General features: G+C 40.3%; 1 pseudogene; it reads right to left on the reverse strand.

Annotated features, from left to right (window-relative positions):
* Positions 1-7,547: 7,547 nt before the first annotated feature.
* On the reverse strand, positions 7,548-8,416 carry LOC136163881 (small ribosomal subunit protein uS2 pseudogene; annotated as a pseudogene).
* Between the last annotated feature and the right edge of the window lie 1,137 nt (positions 8,417-9,553).

A 9,553-nucleotide genomic window follows, 5' to 3' on the forward strand; every position in this document is an offset into this window, starting at 1 on the left:
CCAAGAACATTAACCTTGAAGTTCTATACTTTTTGCAGGTCAGACAATTACCACAGTTATCCTATTTACTTATTTAAGATGTGGCAAGAAGAGCTCCCCAAAATGGACAGATAAATGTGGGTGGAGAGAAAAAATCAATTTCTCTTTTGAAAGAATAGAGCCAGAATTGTAATGATGGAAAGAATTCTAAGATTCAGTTAAAATGTCTTTTGAACAGGTCAGAACAAATAGTCTGACATATTGGAGCATGCCTGTGCAGTCAAGAGGGACAGAATAGCTGAAATGAGACAGTACTTAAGAATTTGATCAAATCCAGTGGTCTTCAAACTTTCTAAAGCCTCAAGTTCCTTTATTCCAACAAAATCTCATATACTTAATATGTAAAACAGGTTTAAGGGGAGTTACTCTCCTTGAAGCCAAAGAGGTCGCACCTATTCACATGCTTCCCCTTCTTTCTTCCTCTAAGCACAGTTTGAAAATCATCTGACTCAACTCTTTCATTTGAAAGATGTGAACATTCATTTCCAAGAGGAGTGGATTGACTTATCCAAGGTTATATAAGTAAAAGGGGTTAGGGCTGGTTCTCAGACTGTGTTCTGCTCTGTTACACACTTTCTCTTGGACACTCTTTCTGCTTCTTGTGTGGAACCCTGGGAAGAAAGCCACCCTCTCTACTAGACTACTAGGGAAAAGTCACACGGTCAGGGCTTTTGAAGGTGGGTGGGAATATGGATCCCAAGAGCTCAACCATTCATAAGACAGATTTTTATCAATTGTCTATTATGTGCAAGGTATGGCTTGAGGCTGCAAAGGAAGTGCAGAATTCCAGAGTAAAGAAATCATATCTTTATTATTCTTCACCTTCTATTTTCTCCTTAAAAATATGAACAAAATGATTATTCAGAGAATGCATATTGTTCATTCATTATAGTGTTTTTGGGTATGGACTCTGGAGTCAGCCTGTCTAGTTTTGAAGTCTGGCCCTGATGCTTACCTTGAGCAAATTATTTAATTTCTCAGCGCCTCAGTTTTTCATCTGTAGAAGTGTGTGAGTGTGTGTATGTGTGTGTGTGTGTGTGTGCACATGTGCTGTCATGTCCAACTCTTTGCAACCCTATGGACTATAGTCCACCAGGCTCCTCTGTCCATGGGATTATGCAGGCAAGAGTACTGGAGTAGGTTGCCATTTCCTTCTCCAGGGGATCTTTCAGACCCAGGGATTGAACCCACATCTCCTGCATCTCCTGCATTGGCAGGTGGATTTTCATCATTGAGCCACCTGGAAAGCCCAGGTGTAAAGTATACAAAGCCCATCTATAAAATAGGGATAAGAAATTACTTGCATCGTAGACTTGTTGTGAGGATGAAATATATATCTATATGTAACTTAGAATAGTACCTTGCACATAATAAATACCAGGCAAGTGTTAGCTATGATTGTAATTATGATTATTGTCATATCTTATGTCACTTACAATGACAATTCAAAATCATTGTTTTGGTTGTACTTCTGGTATATATTTTAAAACTAATCACATGGAAATTATATTATTAATACTTAAGTTACCAAAGCATTGTCAATTCAGTTTGGTAATATTCATTTCTTATTCTATAAAATGATATGGTTAACTGCTATACACTTACGTAAGTTTGGGGTGGAATCTATATGGTATATAGGTTGAGTGGCTTACAAGCAACAGAAATTTCTCAGTTCTGGAGGCTGGGAGTCTGAGGTTAGGATGCCAACATGGTTAGAATCTGGTAAGGGTCCTCTTCTGGGTTTCAGACTGGTGCTTTCACTGTATCCTCACATGGAGGGAAGAGCAGAGAGCAGGAATAAGCTCTCATGTGTTTTCTTATAAGTCCTATTCTTGAGTGCTCCACCCTCAAGACCTGTTACCTCCCAAAGTCCCCATCTCCCAACACTGTTACACTAGGTGTTAGGATTTGAACATACAAATTTTGGAGGAACACAGACATTCAGCCCATAAGAACACTGTAGATTTAATGATAGTTCTTACAGTACATATAATAAATACAGTATGATACATTTCACTTACTCATTACTTCCAAGATGCTTTATGCATCTTAAATGGGAATCTTGATGAATAGAAATATAGTCATTGGCCAGTGATAACCTTATATAGCTACTTATTTTTCTTGTAATACATGTGCTATCTCTTCAAACAAAAAGGAAGTCTGTGGGCATGCACAATGTCATATATATCTCTTTGTGTTTCTAGAGTTTAGCCTTGTGCCTTGCACATGGAAGGCCGTCAAAAGATGTTTCCTGTATCGTGAGTTCTACTTTTAATGGTAACATCTCTTTTCAGTTTCAGTTTTTCTTTTCTAATTTTAAACTGTCAACCTAATTGTAATATTTTCTGTACTAATTTTACTTTGTTCCATTGGATCTAAGGTTCATAAATTTGTTGAACCATGAATAAAAGCAAAAAGCTAGCACATGTAGGTAAGAGCCATATGCATTGCTTTAATGAATAGTCATCACGACATATGGAGGAGGACTGCCCGATTAATTATTGGGTTTGATGGAGTTTCTTCCTGCCTGAACGAGTCAGTCCAGGGGCCAATTTATAGTAGCAAAATCCTGTAATGGGCTGGTCTGACCGATAAACAAAGTAAATAAATGAACCAAGTTGACTCAGTAGCCCGGATAATTTGCTAGATTAGCATGACATTATACTGCTTCTTAACAAGAAGACTTGTAAATTTTTTGGAAGTATGTAGAGTCTCATGGTGAAATTCCATTTACAAATCTTTTTAGTAATTTAATAAATTTCTTCAGCACATATAAAGCAAACATTTTTGTTCCTGTAGAGTCAGTGGTGCAAACTACAAGTCATGCTAACAGTCAAATGAACAGGTGTTTTTTAGACTTTTTAAAGCAATAAAAATCATGTGTATTTAGGTAAACAAATTAAAATCCCACAGGATACAAAGTGAAAAGTAAATGTATTCTTCCTGCCACTCCTAACTCCCCAGTACTTCTTCCCCAGCAATAAATAGTATTACTAATTTTTTGGATATTCTTCCATATATTTTTTACATATATACATGTGTTGTTTACTGACTCTCTTTGTGACGCCATGGATTGCAGCCTGTCAGGTTCTTCTGTCCATGGGATTCTCCAGGCAAGAATATTGGAGTGGGTTGCCATCTTCCTCTCCAGGAGATCTTTCCAACCAAGGATTGAACCTGCACCTTCTGCTTGACAGGCAGATTCTTCACCACTGAGCCACCTGGGAAGCCCCATGTATCTCCATAAGCAGGACCAAATTTATCTATTTTCTTGCAATTTGTTGCCTTTACAGCATATCATAGACTTACTTCCATATCAGAACATATATATCTACCTTATTAAAACATAACTGCAATATTTCCCTATGAATGTAATAATCTAACAACTTTCATATTAATGGACAGTGTTTTGCTGTGTTAAAGACTGTTGCTTCAATGATCACCCTCTAAATTAAATCCTCACACACTGATGTGATTTATGTACAGGATAAACTTCTAGGAATGGAGTTGGGCAAAAATAACGTGCATTTGCCAAATTGCCCTCTCAATAATATATGAAAATGTCTGCTTTCTTATTTGCTGTTTTGCTATCAGTTTGTTACAAAGATTTTATCTTCTAATAGATACTTGTTTTTTCTGCTCTTCCTTTTTCTGAGCTCAACCCAAATGTCCTTTAGAGAATCATCTCTTTCTAATGTAGTTGGTAGGGCTTCACCTGGAATAGTTCTTGTGACTCAGTCCTGGCCAGAGTATTAAATCCTTCTAATAACATTTTTTATTTTAGTGCTTTTATTTTCTCCCAGTTTTATGAGAAATTGTATATACTTAAACTATACAACATAAAAGGATTTGATATACATATACATTCTGAAATTCTTCCTACAATCAAGTTAAACAACACATTCATCACATAGTTGCCATTCCTAATAACATTGTTTTTCCAGTATATATAATATGTACAATATGATATATTTCACTTACTCATTACTCCTAAGGTGCTTTTGCATCTTATATGGGATGTGCCTGTGACCTAAGTTGTTCCAAAGTCCCAAACTCAGTTGGGAGTCACCAGGAAGATCTGACTTTTTCCCTCTAGACCAAAACCTGGGAGACTTGTAGGCATGATATTGCTGAATGGCACATTGCCTCCTTGTGGCACATAATATGGAGGAGAGTAAGGCCGAGAGTGGGAGCAAATGATGGGTGCCTCTGGATCAAGTTTAGATGAAAGCCAGAAAAGTCTTTTCAGTTGTGTGAGCTAATTTTACTTTTTGCTCAATCTGGTTTGAGTTGAGTTTTTGGTTGCTGACAGCATAAAGAGTCCTATTGGATGTTTATACCTGTTTTTCCTAGCCTTAATACAGTAAAAAATTTAAGTAATATTAATAATTCTTTTTTATCGAGTGCTGGTGATGTGTCAGGTATGGAAGGGCTTCCCAGGGGCGCTAGTGGCAAAGATTCCTCCTGCCAATGCAGAAGACATAAGAGATGCGGATTCGATCCCTGGGTTGGGAAGATTCCCTGGATGAGGGCATAGCAACCCACTCCAGTGTTCTTGTATGGAGAACTCCATAGACAGAGAGAGGAGCGTGGCGGGCTACAGCCCACAGGGTTGCAAAGAGTCAGCCATGACTGAAGCGACTGAGCAGGCATGCTCGCGGATGTGGAACTAGATGCCTAACATGCATTATCTCAATGCTTTCAGCTATTCTAGAAAAACACTATTATCTTTTTACTCTACCAGGGAGGAAATGCTCATTTCATGTGCACCTTGAGTCTCCAAGGTGGCAGGCAGAGAATGCAGTGTTTCCAAAACACAGGTATTAATGTAACTCCCCAAACCCCGTCCTTGAGAATTTTGCCAAATACATTGAGAAATCCTGATTCTGTAACAACAACCTTATTTGGCGAGATAATCCAAATGATGGAGAAACTGAGGTTGAGGGAGATTAAATGACTCACCTGAGGTCTCATGGATGTTTATTACAGAAAAGGTAGTCACTTTGTATCATCAGCTCCGATTGCTTGTTCACAAAATCTTGATTTCTCTGCTCAGGCATCCTTCCACTTTCCCCCAAAGATTCCCTTGTTCTACAAAGAAGACCACAAGGATTCCGCACACCCACAAAGGCATATGATTGTTTGCCCTATATCTAGACTTGTTTTTTTAGTGACTGTTGTCAGGAAATGTGTTCTCTTTGGCACCTGTTCCTCCATCTCAGCCTGTCTTTTGTATTAATCTGTAGAATCTGAACTGCCTATAACCTGGGGGCCAAATTTGTGTCTGTGCTGTGTTGCAATGAATGATGTGACCCTGGACTCATTACACTTCCCACTCTGGGCCTCAGTTTCCCGCACTTAAAAAATTAAGTAGGGGTGGAAGCTAGCTGTAGTCTCAGGCCACTCCCTTCCAGCTCTGCCATTCGAGTCTGTGTCTCCCTGGATTCTGATCCCGTAGGTGCACTTTGTTTGGATTCTCTACTGTGCCAAGCTGATTGTTTGGTTTTTGACCTCTCTACTCTATTCTTCCATCTAGATCTATTGACTTTTTTTTGTTTTGTCGTATGTGTTCGTGCTTTTCGTTTTATTAGTTTTAAAGCTGCAGAAGCAGCATTGCTCCTTGGTAATAAAAGAAGTTCTCTTTCATGTAGCACATCCCTGTTCCCAATTATAATTCCTTTCCTATTAACAACTTGGTAATGAGATCTCCATTTTTGTCTATTAGTATTTTTCTTTTCCTGTCTTTTCTGTTTTTCCCTTGGATTCTTCTGTTTCTTATCAACTGAGACCTCTGACCACTTGTTTGCCTTATTCAGTGGTATTTGTAACCTCAAGTTGCTGCCTCTTTGTTTGTTTGTAGCCCAGTGCTTTCTTTGACCCTCATTGCTCCAGGCTAGTCATTTTTCTCCAGGCTTCTTAGCTTTAATTTGAGTGCCAGCTTCCATAAGAGTTCCTGTCCTGCTCCTGCTGCTATTCCCCGGCTTTACAGAGCACCCCAGTGCAGAGAGCAAAAGTGTGGTCTCTAGAGTCAGGCTCCTGGTTTCAAGTTATAGCTCCAACACTTACTGGCTGTGTGACCTTGGGCAAAGTACTTCACTTTTCCAGACCTCAGTTTCCTTCTCTGTAAAAAGGGTTACTATTAAAAATGATCTCATGGTTCTTGTTAGTGTTAAGGGGGTTTTGCATGTAATCTTTTCCCAATCTCCCCACAACTTCCAGCTCTAGTTCAGGTTCTGGCACTTGTAGCTTCTTAAAACTGGCAATTCTTTTTGCAAAGCACTTCACATTTGCAAATTCAATCATCTACTTTGGCAGATGCAAAAACAGTAATGAAGTCCAAGAAGTTGGAATAACTTGCTTAAAATTACATAAATAGTAAGCAACAAAGTTAGGATTCAAAATCAGGTTTTTTTTCAGCTCCAATTTTCTGTGCTTCTCCCTACTCTCAGCAGTTAGTCATATCTGATTTACAGGGGGCCTTTGGTGCTCTCCCGGTACTTGTGGAGCTTTCCTTTTATCTTGGAATCTGGTTGGTTCATTATTTCTTAGGCATGTCTTAATGGTTTTCTGCTTCCAGACCCATTGCCTTCTGCTAGGTAATCTAATAAGAAAGTCCTCCCACCCTCCCCAAGAAGGATTGGGTCTAATATTAAATCCAAAGTTTACTCTGATTTCAGAATCTTTGTTTTTCAAGGCAGAGTGGTTAGTTGAAAGAGTATTGACTTAGAAGGTAAAGTCCCTGTTGGGTTCTGACGCTGATTCTTTCCTTTAGTAGTTGTATGATTTTGACCAACTCAATTAATTTCCCTGAGACTTAGTTTCTTTATTTGTCAAATGGACATGTCTTATAGGATAATTGTGACGCTGGAGATCAAATATGATACGTGATTGGGTATTGTTTGTAGTAGTTACTCCAGCCTGTGAAAAGCCATGCTGTTACAGGTCCTGAAGATATCTGATATTATTTGGTGGGCTAATCCTTGAGTATACTGTCTTGATGTTGTGTTTGGAAGGGATGGGAGAAGCGAGAAGCCTGGTGAAAAGGACATACATTTTGGATTTGGGTAGGCCTGGATATGGATCTGGGGTGTGGTAATTACCAGTTGTGCAAACAAGCAGATTGTTTAATCACTTTGAACTTCAGCCTCTTCACTTGAAAAAACAGGAGTAATCATATCAATCTTATAGAGGCTTTTGAGACTTACCTGAAGTAGTATATGTAAGGCATGGCAGTGATTTTCAAAATATTTGTTCTCCGTAAGACATTGCTATAGAATGTCCCAAAGCTGATGATATGTGTCACTGTATTTGTATTTGTGCTTTTAGTATTTAGCATTACCTTCGCATAGTAGGAACTAAAACAATGTTTGCTGGACTGAATGGGCCTGTTAGTTGCCTAATACAAACACATTACAACCAAAATTGTTTTGTCTTGTTTTAAAAGAAACTAATGTTTATTTTCTATCCACCTTATTTCTTTTCTGTGTAAGAGCCTGGAGAAGGGCAGCTTAGGACCACTCAATGGTTGTTCCTACCCGTTCAGTCACCTGAGCAGTGGGAGCTGCAGACCAGTCCACAGTGGTGGCTGAGTTCTCCCATCTTCTGCAGGACCCGCTAGGCAGGCCCAGCGGTGCGTGCACCTTCAGACCCGTCTGCAACCTCAGGTGAAGTTGCCGTGAACTTGGGAGCTGGAGTGTCCCATTCACCCTCACATTCCTCCTTGTGGCCTTCTCAGCACATCCTGCTCATTCTTTTCCATCTCTCCAGCCCCTCTGTAGAAGCAGAGGTGAGGCATGACCTTCAACAGGTATGTACCCAGGATGGTACCACATGCATGCAGAACTTACTGGGCAGCATCCATCTCCTCAGACCCACTGAGTGAGCTTCCTTCTTGCTGCAAGGATGTCAGTGTCCACAGGCCACAGACGAGAGTCTGTGTACAGGGCACAGTGGTCGGTGGATTAACACACAATACCTCCATGAGAGGCTGGTTGTCAGCCCTGGGATCAGTGACCACCAGAAGAAGCAGCCCCTGGAAGCTGCCAGGGTTTGGTTAGTGAAGGTTCTGGGAGTGAAGCGGGCAGCAGGAGTGGTTGCAGTGGTCACAGCAGACTTCAGCACAGCCCTCTGGCCTGTGTTCCTGAAGGATGTGACACTGATCGCTTGGTTTTTAAATGGTAACAATAGCACAAGCCATTTGCAGAAGCCTCTCCCAGGCCCCCTTCAGATCTAGAATGTAGACGTCATCCCTTTTCCTTTAGTAGATGCACTGTTCCATTTGGAAGTCATGGTTGGTGCCACCTAAGTGGGTTCCTGCTTCTTGGAATTTGAGGACATCCTTCCACTTCATCTGTAGGACATCAAGGGCTCTGGACATTGTGAATGTTTCCCTTTAAGTTATTATGGAAACCCAGGACAGGCCATCTGGACCCCCTCTCGGTAGTGCAGAGTGGCACACCCAAAGTTCCACTGCTAGTATACTTACTGTTCTGTGGCTGGAAGCCCTACAAAATAAAATGTTAAAGGAGTTTTATGCTGAGTAAAACCCCCAGGCTTAGGTACCAGTGTGCCTAAGACCTCAAGTTTCTTTCTGGCTCTCAGTATGAAAGTCATGATTATTTCCCTTGCGTCATCCTCCGCATGTGGCTTTTCATCTTACATTCTGGCTTTGCTCCAAGAGACGACATGCTGCCTTATGCCAGGGACCTAGTGAAAGGTCACACCCAGAATGGCCAGGCTGAGAGGAACTCACTTAACAGTGTGGGTCCCTGACTGCATTCTTTGGTGCTCCACCTCAGTGGGGTAAAAGCAAGAGTGAAAAATTCCAAAGGGGCCTAAAATTTAGAGTTTGGTCTAAAAGTATAACTAGAAGGTTTTCTTTTCTTTTCTTTTTTTTGCTCTGAATTGCTGTAACCAGGAGTGAGTAAGTTTCTGTCATTTCCCCACCAAATGAAAAATGGAATTTATGATGAATGGTTGTTAAATAGAGTGATCTGGACTTAATCTTTCCAGCCTAGTGAGACCCATCCCAACCTTTTACAGACAGTTTCTTAATAGACAGTGTGAGAAACCTCAGTGTCCTCTGGAGGTTTTTATAAACGGATGCCAGCCCAGTTTTTATTAAACTGGGTTTGTATATGCTATCATTGCCCATCTTGGCTTACCTCTTCCAGACTCCACTTGACCAAGGACAAGATGAGTTGAGGGTTCTCCTGCTGCTGAGCTTGAGTGTTTTTTTGTTGTTGTCACTTCCACTTCATCATTTTTCATATTGTCCCTGAATTTGTTGAAGTTTCTCCGTTTCTCAGTTTTTTTTTCCATCTACATAGTTTATGTCTAGTGTGGTTGATGTTCACCTCAATCCAACTCAAAGTACTAAAGCAAACATCTATCGAGCACCTGATCAATTCAAGGCAGGGTGTTGCTGTTTTCTAAAGCTTCAATATGGAATCTTGAGAGCTGTAGCATTCAACACTGTAGCCATTACCCACAAGTGGCTATCAAAATTTAATTA

This window comes from Muntiacus reevesi, chromosome 1 (assembly GCF_963930625.1).
Source record: "Muntiacus reevesi chromosome 1, mMunRee1.1, whole genome shotgun sequence".
Lineage (NCBI taxonomy): Eukaryota > Metazoa > Chordata > Mammalia > Artiodactyla > Cervidae > Muntiacus > Muntiacus reevesi.